This window comes from Uranotaenia lowii, chromosome 2 (assembly GCF_029784155.1).
Source record: "Uranotaenia lowii strain MFRU-FL chromosome 2, ASM2978415v1, whole genome shotgun sequence".
Lineage (NCBI taxonomy): Eukaryota > Metazoa > Arthropoda > Insecta > Diptera > Culicidae > Uranotaenia > Uranotaenia lowii.
The window spans coordinates 212,804,677-212,817,180 of NC_073692.1; the positions used below are offsets into that span (position 1 = coordinate 212,804,677).

Below are 12,504 nucleotides of genomic sequence, written 5' to 3' on the forward strand. Positions count from 1 at the left end.
AACGCAGCAGCTCCCTTGCCACAACGATAACCACCTACGACCAGCACCTACTCCGAGACCTCCTCGATGCGGCCCAGTGCAACTTCCGGACCAGGACCGGATGAGCAGCTCGACTGCGACGGTGAGTTGAGGCGCAGCAGCTCCCTTGCCACTACGATATTGATTCCGAGTCGCACCCACACCGAGACCTCCGAAATGCGGCCCAGTTTCACTCGCGAACCAGGTAGGGATCACCGTTTTCCCTGCGACGGTAGCTAGAGGCCACGCAGCAGCTCGCTTGCCACTACGAAACCGAATCCAAGGAGCACCCCGATGCGGCCCTGTGCTGCCTTTCACCACAATGCGATGAGCACCGTTGTCACCACCGATAGTTTCTGTCGAATTAGCCCTGGGAAAGCGATCCAATATCGCCTGAACCGACTCCAAGCGGTTACGTCACTTGCCACGTCACTCCGGATTATGATGATCGCAATAGGGATCGAAGAATGGTGTTAGAATCACGAATATCTAGACAACGGCTGAACATATACTGCACTTATAATTACCTGAGAGAACAGTTAATTCCGCACGTGCAGCAATGTGGCTCCAATCAGCCGAGGAAAATGTTGCCTGACCACCGTTGATCACCGATAAATGTTCCAGGCCCGCCCAAATGCCACCGAAAAGCATGCAATATAATGGCAGGTGTTCAGCATGCAACACCCAAGCCAAGCCGTCCCGATGCAATGGCGCGCTGATGATTGAGGTGTAGAACAATGCACCCTTTTTCGCGGGGTGTAACAATAGGGGATTGTTCACCGCTGATGATGGCGCTTCCTTTGGTTGAAATGGCGCCAACAAGCCTTATTGTGCGTAACCAATGTGCGTTTCGGATTCCTGGTTATCCTCATCCGGTTCGAAGGACCACAATGTCGGGGCCGTACCTTCAACTCCTTCGAAGTGGTTAAACGATATTCCTAACGGCCGATGACATCGAATTTCAAATTCCACAAGAAAGAATGAATTTTGCCGAAGTTCCTCCAATGCATGCAATTGATTTCAGCTCCTTAGAATTTCCGATTCCAAATAACTTCGACACTCACGATTTCACAAAATATAAACGCACATTTATTACGGGACTACGAATTTAATAAATAACTAGTTGAACTTAACAATTTTATTCTTAAGGACTAGAACTTGTTCTTAAACTAACATTGAACGTGCTAAAACGGATTCCGATACCGAGTGTGGAGTGATGAGAAGGCTAGATTCGACTGACTACTAGTTTCGAATGTTGACTTCATCAGGATTGTTGCATGCGATGTTTTCCGAGTTCGCTCTCGCAGATCTCGAAAACCTCCAACCGGCCTCTGACGAAAGTGAAAGCGAAACAATAGCAGATGGTGATGATTCCCTCGGAACAATACCGGCTGATGATCGTCGACTGATTGCTGGTGGCCTCGATGGGGTATTGTTTGGATCGATGGCTTGGTGATTCCGGGTAGAAAAAATCTAGTTGGTGCAGGCTATTTTTAGATCTCGGTTCGTTGCTCGCTAGTCCGGTCGAGTTGAAAACACCGGCTTGAGCGAGATCAGCTGGTTTGGGATTTTGGGTTGGTTGATTGCCTGCTATCAGTGGTGTCACTAGGGGCTACTGCGGTCGTAGACACAGTCTAAGGCTTTTCCAACCAGAAGAAATTTTATTTGTGACATCAATTCGTCACCATTCATGTCGTCGGTCATTGCAAATTTTTCTACTTTCTTGATGAACACGATCAGGTCTAGCGGACTTCCTTTTCCGTCGTATTTGAAAGGCCATGCGTGAATTGGTTTTCCTCTTGGTCCTCTCTGGTGCCTGTTCTGCTCTCTCAGGATCGAAAGCAATACTTCGTCGCGAAGCTCCTGCGACATTTCGTTGTTCTGGTTTTCTCGATGCACTCCTCGATCGCGCTGTGAATTTCCACGTTCAGGAAGATGATGCACTTGTTGCATTCCCGATTGCTGAAGAGCTGCATTAATGTTTTGTTGAGGTGCTTGATGAATTTGAGTTGCCTGTTGTGGTTGCGAGATAGGTAACTGCCTAAGCCTCTCCAAAATCTCTTCCAACAGTTCAAGTTGATTCCTTTTATTAGATTCGACGTCGTTCCTTGTTCCGGTGTTGTTCTGCCCCTGGTTGCCTTCCCTCGTGTTGTTGCTGGCTTTGGGAATGGCTCCAGTTCGATGCATGGTTTCTGATTGACGGCTTAAATTGACCGGATTTGTCGATGGTACAGATGCACCCCTGGTTCGTCGATCGTTCAACCTCAGTTCCTCTTCGTCGAATCCTCTAAATGGGCTGGAGGTTCTCGGCATCCTGTCCAAAACCGTTAGATTTGCTGCTGCTTCTAGCTGAATATTGTCTACTCTACCTGCATCATCATTCGATGTCAACGCTGCATTTAACTGTTTCACCTCACTCATCAGTTGCACTAACAATTCACTTCGCGGTTGATCTTTCGGAATAAGATCTAATCTGTTACGGTAATGCTCAAGACGCGAGAATAGTTGCCGTTTAGCATTCGTATCATTTTCATTGACAGCTTTACGCACGTTTGTTTTTATCGCTTCTAAATTAGTCAAACATAAATTGAGATTATCTTCAATGTTCATCACGTGTGTTGAGGATCTAGCATAAGAATTTGCTTTTTTCTCCTCCGTGATCAAATTTCGCAACGCGCTAAGTTTCGTTCTGCGATTACTAAAACCAAGATCAAACTTGTTTCTGAGCCGAAGCTCGTAATCAATTTCCTCATCATTCAAGTCAATAATGTCCATTTTTAATTTTTGTAGTATGTTAAAAGGTTCTATTAAATTCGGGCGCCAATATCGCCTGTCTGTTATTGCCTCGGGTTGTCCCTAACAGATATAATAGGCATATTTAATAATTTGCGCAATTGTGCGCGAGGAAAATAGATTTCATCCACCCACCAGTCCCCCTTAACTAAAGCTCACCTGTGATATCGCCACCTCGGATCACCACTCTTCCTGCGGCACTGCGAGCCGTTACTCCTATTTCCTTCGGCACTGCGAGCCGGCACACAAACACTTCCTCCTTCAGCTCGTTCCGCCGAGCAACGATTTTGCAGGTAGTCGCGCAGCCGGGAATTTGTTTCCTAGGCGCGCAAAATGGTAACGACACTCCTTCGACTCCTTTCTCAATGACTCTGCAGCAACACAACAGCAGTGACAGCCGACAATGGTAATTCGGCACTCGTGGCAGGAAACGCAGATGAATCGCGCCGCCGGGAATGATCCTGGGCGCACGTTTGTTCGGCCAATGTCGGCACGGCTCTTTTGGCCGAGGAAAACACGATCAGTCGCGCCGCCGGGATGATCCTGGGCACGGGTTGGTCGAGCTCAACTTCTTCGGCTCGTCCCTTTAAAAAACTAACAGCAACACAATGACGAAATCGCCTACAGCCGCAATTCGGCTCTCGTGGCCGGAAACAGTGATAAACCGCGCCGCCGGGACTGATCCTTGGCACGCGTATGTTCCGCCACCCTTCTTCCGCTCGATAATGCCCGCACAGCGTTCGAGGCCGAAACTAAATGCACGATACGTCGCGCCGCCGGGATTTCTCCTAGGCGCGCGAAATGTTCGGCTATATTGGCTCTCTGGTAGCCCACACTGCAGAGCGGCACTGTCGGGTGGATCTTTAGGGATCTTGATAAAAATTTTCCCTCCTGCCGAATAAAGACGAAAATTGACCGCACGGCAATCGGAGGCAGAAACTAAATGCGCGATACGTCGCGCCGCCGGGATTTCTCCTAGGCGCGCGAAATGTTCGGCTATATTGGCTCTCTGATAGCCCACACTGCAGAGCGGCACTGTCGGGTGGATCTTTAGTGATCTTGATACAAGTTTTCCCTCCTGCCGAATAAAAGATGAAAATTGACCGCACGGCAATCGGAGGCAGGCTGTTTTGCCTTTGTCACAGTCTGGCCCTTGGCCGGCTGCTGGTATCCGGTAAAACGGCCCTACAAGTAACCACATCATTAGTACCTAACCTATAAATTTAAAGTGCGCTACTCACTTCTTCACGAAGGCTTTTTCCGGCACAATCTGTCGTCGGGCAGCACGGCCTGCTCCGGCACTTTTTCGTCTCACTCCTGCGAAGGAATTTACAAAATTATGTCGCTTTTCGCGATAAATTTTAAATGAAAAGAGCATACCTTATTTCGATGCTTCTTTTCCTTGCACGCCGACTGCACTTTTCACGTGCGCTTTTTTGTTTGACAGCTCTACACGAGCTCTTAGCGCCAGGGTGTGTCCACCCTCAATCAGTGGTCTGCTTTTGTGTGGGTTTTTGTAACCCAGAATTGAGTGCATGTAATAGCGTAAGTGGACTAACATACATAAGATGTCGCTACCGGTACACCTATTTTTGTTTTCATGTTTTCGACACGCTTAGAAATTACTGCTCATCGCTTATCTCAAAGGAGGCCAATGCAATGTATGACAGTAACACAAATTTTGGTGTAATAAATTTTAAAACATCATGATTTAAAAAAAATGCAAATCATATTTCAATCACAATTGAACGCTGTCATATGCCCCATATTGTTCAAACAATTTTGGCGCTGAATTGAAAGTTGAATTCCAAGTGTTAAAGTATGTTTTGGGATATTACTATCAGTTAACAGTTTTCTAGAACAGAAAATGTGAACATAAATGTTATAATTGTAAACTATGGCTCGATATTCTGGTTGATGTTACCTGAGATCGATAGATGAGGACTTCTAACTCAGGGTTAGTAATCAGTAGAAATGATTAAAGTTATTAATAAACATGAGTTACATAATAACATCAACCGGAATACCGACCCATAATTAACAATTATAACATTTATGTTCACATTCTCTGTTCTAGAAAATTATTTACTGACAGACATACTTTAAAACTTGGAATTCAACTTTCAATTCAGCGCCAATATTGATTGAACAATATGGGACATATGCTGGGACATATGACAGCGATTAAAGTATGATTGAAATATTTTTTTTTTTTTTTTTTAACAAGTAGCTTTATTAAGGCATTTAACTCATAAAGTTTTTTTTTGCCGAGTATTCACTTTCACTTTTATGTGGTGTTAGTAAGAGGGGGGCCGTAATCGTCGCGGCTACTCAACTGTTAATTAATTAACTAAGAGGGAAGGAAAAAGGATTGTGTAGGGTCACTCTCGAGAACAGATTTCCGTCTTTGGTCGGTGGTGGCTTCCTGTAGCGTGGTTTCGTAAGCTACCGCAGGTATTGTGTTCCTGGCCAGCCTTCATTCCGGTGTTATCGAACCGGTCGGACGAGAGGTTGTTCTAATGAATAGACAAAAGAGCATTAGATAGAGTAAAGACAGAGAGGAAAAGGACTAAACGACCAAGTCAGACATTTTAAGATATTTGTATATAGGGTACAAATATTCAAAATCTAAGTTTGCCAAGATGTCTCGAATTGGAACCCCAGGTAGTTTACTTCGGGCCCTAAGGGTATCCAGTAGCCAAGCCCTCGATCGATCAAACCGTTCACACGTCCACACAACATGATCAATGTCGTGGTAGCCATCCCCACAAACACAAACATTGCTTGTAACTAGTTGTATACGAAACAAATGCGCGTCAAGCCGGCAGTGATTTGACATGAGCCGAGAAACCACGCGAATGAAATCGCGACTCATGTTAAAATGCTTAAACCATGCCTTCGTCGGAACCTTAGGGATAATCGTATGGAGCCAACGTCCCTTTGTGCCATTATCCCAGCTAGACTGCCAAGCGTTAATCGCTAAAGTGCGAGGTATCGAAAAATATTCATTGTAAGTTATTATCCTCTCAAAAATTTCACCTTGTAACGCGCCCACCTTAGCCAATGAGTCCGCATTCTCATTGCCTTGAATAAGACAATGAGACGGGATCCAAGCTAAGGTAATCCTGTACGAATTTTCGATCAAAGCGCCCAATATCCCTGAAATTTCCAGCAAAAAATGGGAAGAGCGCTTCATCAGTTTCATCGATCGAATCGCCTCAACGGAGCTGAGACTATCCGAATAGATGAAATAGTGGTCTACGGGCAGTGTGCGAATGTGTTCCAAGCTACAATAAATTGCGGCTAATTCAGCAACGTAAACGGAGCATGGCTCTCGAAGCTTGAACGAAGCTTCAAAGCGCTCATTGTACACTGCGAAACCAGTCGCGCCGTCGATTCTAGAACCATCAGTAAAGAACATTTTTGTAGGGTCAATTTCACGTACTTTTGATGCAAAGATTGAAGGAATGACGTTGGGTCGGACGTGATCTGGTATTCCACGGATGTCAGCGGTCATGGACAGATCGAATTTTATCAAGGAACTGCTACTCGGGTAAAAGTGACTCGTGTCCGAATTTAATAAAGAAGGATTTATTTCTAATTGACTAAAAGTTTTATAATTATTTACATATTTTAATTGCGGATTAATATTCATAAGCCTTTGAAAATTTTCTATCACCAAAGGATTCATAGTTACACTTCGAATTAGGAAACGTAGCGATAAATCGAAGAACCGATTTTTCAACGGCATGATTCCCGCCAGTACTTCGAGACCCATCGTATGTGTCGATTGCATACAACCCATGGCAATACGCAAACAACGATACTGTATTCGTTCTAGTTTGATCAAGTGAGTTTTCGCGGCGGTCTCAAAGCAAAAGTTTCCGTATTCTATGACCGACAGTATCGTTGTTTGGTACAACCTGATGAGGTCCTGTGGATGAGCACCCCACCAGGTTCCAGTAATCGTTCGAAGAAAATTGATTCTCTTTTGGCATTTTTGTGTCAAGTACCTAATATGTTTTCCCCAGAGGCATTTAGAGTCGAACCAGACACCCAAATATTTAAAACTAAGAGATTGAGTTAGAGTTCTACCCATCATAAGGAGCTCTATTTGAGGAGGGGAATGCTTCCTTGAAAAAACTACTAACTCGGTTTTACTAGGCGAAAACTCGATGCCTAGATTCCTGGCCCAATATGATAAATTATTTAGAGTTTCTTGTAACGGAGGTTGAATTTGAGTGCCTTTTTTACCTGTGATATGAACAACACAGTCATCCGCAAGCTGTCTTAGCGTGCAATTTTGTGCCATACAAGCATCGATTTCTCGGACATAAAAGTTGTATAGCAGGGGGCTTAAACATGAGCCTTGGGGTAGACCCATGTAACTTATTCGTTCAACGTCGGTTTCTCCATGACTAAAATGCATGATTTTTTCAGACAACAGGTTATAAAGAAAATTATTCAATATTGGTGAAAGTCCGCAAGAGTTAAGATTACTAGATAGCACTTCTATGGACACCGAATCAAATGCCCCTTTGATGTCCAGAAATACTGCCCCCATTTGCTCTTTTTGGGCAAACGCCAATTGAATGTCTGATGAAAGTAATGCTAGACAGTCGTTCGTACCCTTGCCTCTACGAAATCCATATTGTGTACTTGACAAGAGATTGTTTGATTCAACCCATTTATCCAGCCGAAAGAGAATCATTTTTTCGAGCAATTTCCGGAGACACGAGAGCATTGCGATCGGCCTATACGAATTGTAATCAGAAACTGGTTTTCCCGCTTTTTGGATGGCGATAACTTTCACCTGTCTCCATTCATGCGGCACAATGTTCATCTCTAAACACTTATTGAATAAATTCAACAAGCGTTTTTTAGCGGTATCTGGCAGATTCTTCAACAAGTTGAATTTGATTCTGTCCAATCCGGGAGCTGAATTGTTACATGACCAGAGCGCAAGTGAAAGTTCGACCATCGAGAATTGATCCTCCGTTTCGGAACTATTCTCTGTATCCCGATAGTTTTTCTGAGCAGGTACTGCGTCCGGACAGACCTTTTTCGCGAATTGTGTCAGCCATCGACTCGAGCTTTCCTCACTTTCGTTCGAAGGTGTGTGATTTCGCATGTTTCGAGCTGTTTTCCAAAGCGTGTGCAGAGACGTTTCTCGAGATAACCCATCCACGAATCGCCGCCAGTACCCACGTTTCTTGCCCCTGATCAAGTTCTTGAACTTGCGTTCCAAGGCCAAGTAACGTTGGAATTTTTCTGGCAATCCGGTTCTGCGAAACTCAACAAATGCCTTGCACTTTTCTCCTCGCGCACGTGAGCAGTCACCATCCCACCACGGAGTGGGAGGCTGTTTCTGTATCGTCGAATTGTCATTCCGTCTGACCTGTGCCCCGATTGCACAGTCCACAATTGTCCCGGAAATAAAACTATACTCTGCCTCCGGAGGCAGTTCGTCCGTTGACTCGATGGCATCAATGACACCCGATGCGTACTTTTTCCAATCTATATTCTTTGTGAGGTCATAAGGAATATTGATCTCTTCGGGTGGACTACGACCACTGATGATAGAAATATTGATAGGCAAATGATCGCTTCCCTGAGGGTCTTGGATTACCTTCCATGTACAATCCAAACTCAGAGAGGAAGAAGCTAAAGAAATATCTAAAATACTATGCTGTGTTTGGGATCCATTAATTCGAGTCACTTCCCCATTGTTTAAGACAGTCATGTTGAAGTCGTCGCACAGCTCATAAATAATGTTAGCACGATCATCATCACGTGAGCTACCCCAGCCCACGCCATGGGAGTTGAAGTCTCCAAGAACTAGCCGGGGTTCTGGGAGAAGTGAAATAATATTCGCCAATTGGTTCCGGCTCACGCTTGAATTTGGCGGAATATATACCGAGGCTAGGCAAAGGTCTTGACCTTTAATTCTAGCTTGGCAACTGACGACTTCAATACCTGGAGATGGTTGTAGTGGAATACGATAGAAAGAGTGGCATTTCTTGATCCCCAAAAGAACGCCACCCCCTCGTTGACCATCACGATCCAGGCGAATAATATTGTGGCTATGGAAGTTGAAATCTGTGTTAGGAGAGAGCCAAGTTTCGCATAAGGCGAACACATCACAATTCAAATTGTGTACCAATACTTTAAAGGAGTCTAATTTTGGTAAAATACTTCTGCAGTTCCATTGCAATATAGAAACAATTTCTCTTACCTCAATGGACGAGTTATTCATCAAAAGAAATTGCTTCTGCGATGAGGGTCATAGTACAAGCTTTCTTTTTCAAGACTTCTCTCAAAAGAGGTACAAACATATTAATCATAGTCCTCCAACCTGCTGGTACACTGAAAAAGTCCAAGATGAACGCAACAATTTCCGAAAATTTCATCTTACCATCAGATGAAAAGCTGGGCAAACTGCTCGACGATGGATCAGATGCAGTTTCTCTGGGAATTGTTGCATTCCTGTTTGCTACTGATGGTCCTGAATTCTGAAGGAAAGTCTGGGGTTTTGACTTACCAGAAAGTGGAGGGAAGTCCTTCGGGGACGGATTAAAACCCGGAGGTCTCTGAATAGGAGGGGTAGAATAACTATTTCCACTTTGAGGATTTTTTGTTTTATTAACTTTGCTGGCAGCTGATCGGGGTTGTGTGTTAGTTGTGCGTTTCCTTTTTGGAGCCTGTGAAACATTTTTTTTAACAAATGGCCCAGCTGATGTTCCTTCACATGGATCCTCCCCTTCGGATTCATACTCACTTAGAAGGCCAAACTGGTTCTCTGAGACGATTGGCAAAGACTTTATCAGCATGTCTCTATATGATTTTTTAGAGCGAGTTTTCAAAGAAGTCTTGATTTTTTCCCGGCGCGATATATACTTCGGACACGCCGAGAGAGCATGAGATTCCTCGCCTGTGCAATACAAACACTTGCTTACTGCTTGTATTTCACACGAAGCTTCCGCATGCTTCTCCCCGCACTTAGAGCAGCGTGCCTGATTGCAACAGTAGGCGGCCGTATGATCCAACTGCTTGCAATTCTGGCAGAACATGACCGAAGGCACATAAAGTCTCACAGGTAGACGAACCTTCCCGATCGCAACGAAATCAGGAAGTGCAGTGCCGGAAAAGGTAACACGGTAGGAGTTCGACAGGGAAAACTTTCGTTCTTCCCCCTCGCCTGATGCTGATTTCAACTGACGCGCGTCCAGCACCTTGACCGTGGGGAGACCAGGGTCTTTGAATCGGCCAACCCCGGACTCCACAAGATCATCGACGGTCAAACCCTCCTCAGTTACCACTCCGTCGATTTCCACGTCACGAGCGGGAACGTAAACACGGTATTCGATCGTAAACTTCGGGTCACAAGCAATGGCATTTGCTTCCTTCAGGCTACCAACAACAATGCGCATCTTGTGCGGTCTCATCGGCTGGTAGCTGATTACGGAAGGGTAAGATCGATCAAGGTCCCGGGCGATTGAAATCACATTGGGTGATTTCCCATTACTTTTGGACCGGATGTAAACTACCCAAGGTCCCGTCGATTCAGGTTGGTAAACCCGACGGCGAGGGGGTAGTTCAGGCAACGCGTTGTCTTTTTGAGATGAGGGGTTCATTGTAGGAGTTGATGTTGATGGAGTGTTGCCAAACACATAGGGAATTTGAGTGAAAGGGGTTTGTGGGAGGGGAGAAGGAGTATCTCCCGTTTCCGAGAGGTACACAGGGAGGGGAGACGGAGTATCTTCCGTGTCCGAGAGGTACATCGGAGGGCCAACTACTTCCTCGGAAATTATTTCCTCGGAATTATCCTGCCGAAATGGAGGATCTTCACCCGTCTCGCCGTCGTCATCCATTAGATGGGAGTTTTCCAATCTAATGGGTAGCGGAGAACAAAACCCAGACTTAGAAAATTATATGTAGAAAAAAAAAATATTATAATAAAAAAAAATATATATATATATATAATAAAAAAACTTATAAGTAAGTAAAAAATCAAAAGTAAAAATAACTGAAGTATTTAAGAAGAAAGAAGCAACAAAAGGAAAAAAAACCAAAAAGAAAACTTTTTGGAAAAAAACTCAAAAACAAAGTTTTTGAACCACCCTAGGTGGACGAACCACCCTACGCCAAATTGCTGTCGATTCAAAAACGTGGTCTTTTGTTGTTGACCGACTATATACAGCAGCCGGGCCCTACCGGGCCTATTGTCTCTGCTGTAGAACGACCGATGATGCTAACGATCGATTGTTTCGACTAGCTGAGTTTTCGAAACAGCGCGCGGCACTTAACTGCGATTAAAACACTGTCGCACAAAACCGATTGATTGGGTTGTCCCAACGGTATGAAAATCCGGATAATATACAACCTTTTATGTTTTTCCACTCACTGCTGTTAAGCGATAGCACTAGAGCAAAAAAAATACAACCGTCTCGATGGAGAGTTACGAAACGAATGATGATGATTGAAATATGATTTGCATTTTTTTAAAATCAAGATGTTCTTAAAATTTATTACACAAAAAGTTGTGTTACTCTCATACATTGCAATGGCCTCATTTGAGATAAGCTATGAATATTAATTTCTAAGCGTGTCGAAAAAATGGAAAAATATGTGTACTGGTAGCGACATCTTATGGATGTTAGTCCACTTACGAATTTGGTTTGAAACTTTGGTGGGTATTCTCACACACGATTTCAACAAATTTTTGTTCGGGGCCCGATGTCTGTTCTCTGTGGTAGAAGTTACCTTTTTGGCTTTCACGAGCGTTCACCTCGGCTATCTCGGTAAATTTTACCTTTTTATTATTTTCCGTGTGGATTTCTGATCGCGCATAAGAGCACCTGTATCCGTGGTCTAAACAGCCGGTTTAGACCCAAATTCCGACCCGAGCAACCGCACTGGTGATCCATTATATCAGTTTCAACTCAACTTTTTTTAGAGCTGGTTTAAGGATTGATCCAAAACTGATGAGATTTGGATCCAATTTGACGCAGTTCTAAACCGTTTGACAGTTAATGGAACACGAGTGCATTTGCCAGTTTTATCATTGAATCGGATCTCATTTCTTTGGTTCAATTCTTGTATAAATAAGACCCAAGAATAAACCACGAATACAGATGTCCTAAAGTGACATGAGATTCAATTTAGGTAAGTTTTTTTTTTTTAATTTCTCATGGCTTTTGACAAGTAAGGCAGGTTAATTTCAAAACATTCAAAAAATTTCCACCTTTGCAGCATTTAAAATTATTGGTAAACTTGGTGTGTTTTTAACATTGCTACAAACGAAAACATTCATTTCTTTTTCCAATAACTCTGAAATAAAAATAAATAGATTCGACCAAGGTCTTTTGATACACTAGGTTCTCCGACTTTCACAGTAAGTAGGCGAGAAGTGAGCGGGGCTCTCAATGAGTTTGTTTATTTTTTGCTCAGCTTTTCGGTGGTTTTTTGGTAAACAAACTTCATGAGCTCCGTATAGTTGCATAGCCTACATAGCCAAAATGGCTGAATCGGCAATTCGATATTCGGTAACACCTCCTGAATATATACACACCTTGGATTCGACGTTCTTTCATTCATGTGCGCTTTGAAGGAATTTTTCCCCGTTTACTGGGCCTTTTTTTGGATACATCGAATTCAACCCTGGGCCCTGGGCGCCGCGATGCGAAACTCGCG

At 44.0% G+C, this 12,504-nt stretch overlaps 1 long non-coding RNA gene across 1 annotated transcript; it reads right to left on the reverse strand.

Moving 5' to 3' along the window:
* Positions 1 to 2,891: 2,891 nt before the first annotated feature.
* Positions 2,892 to 4,326, reverse strand: LOC129748867 (uncharacterized). Its single transcript, XR_008737855.1, has 3 exons — positions 4,192 to 4,326; positions 4,053 to 4,128; positions 2,892 to 3,996 (listed from the first exon to the last, which is right to left on the reverse strand). It is a non-coding gene; the product is annotated as an uncharacterized LOC129748867 (long non-coding RNA).
* Positions 4,327 to 12,504: the final 8,178 nt, after the last annotated feature.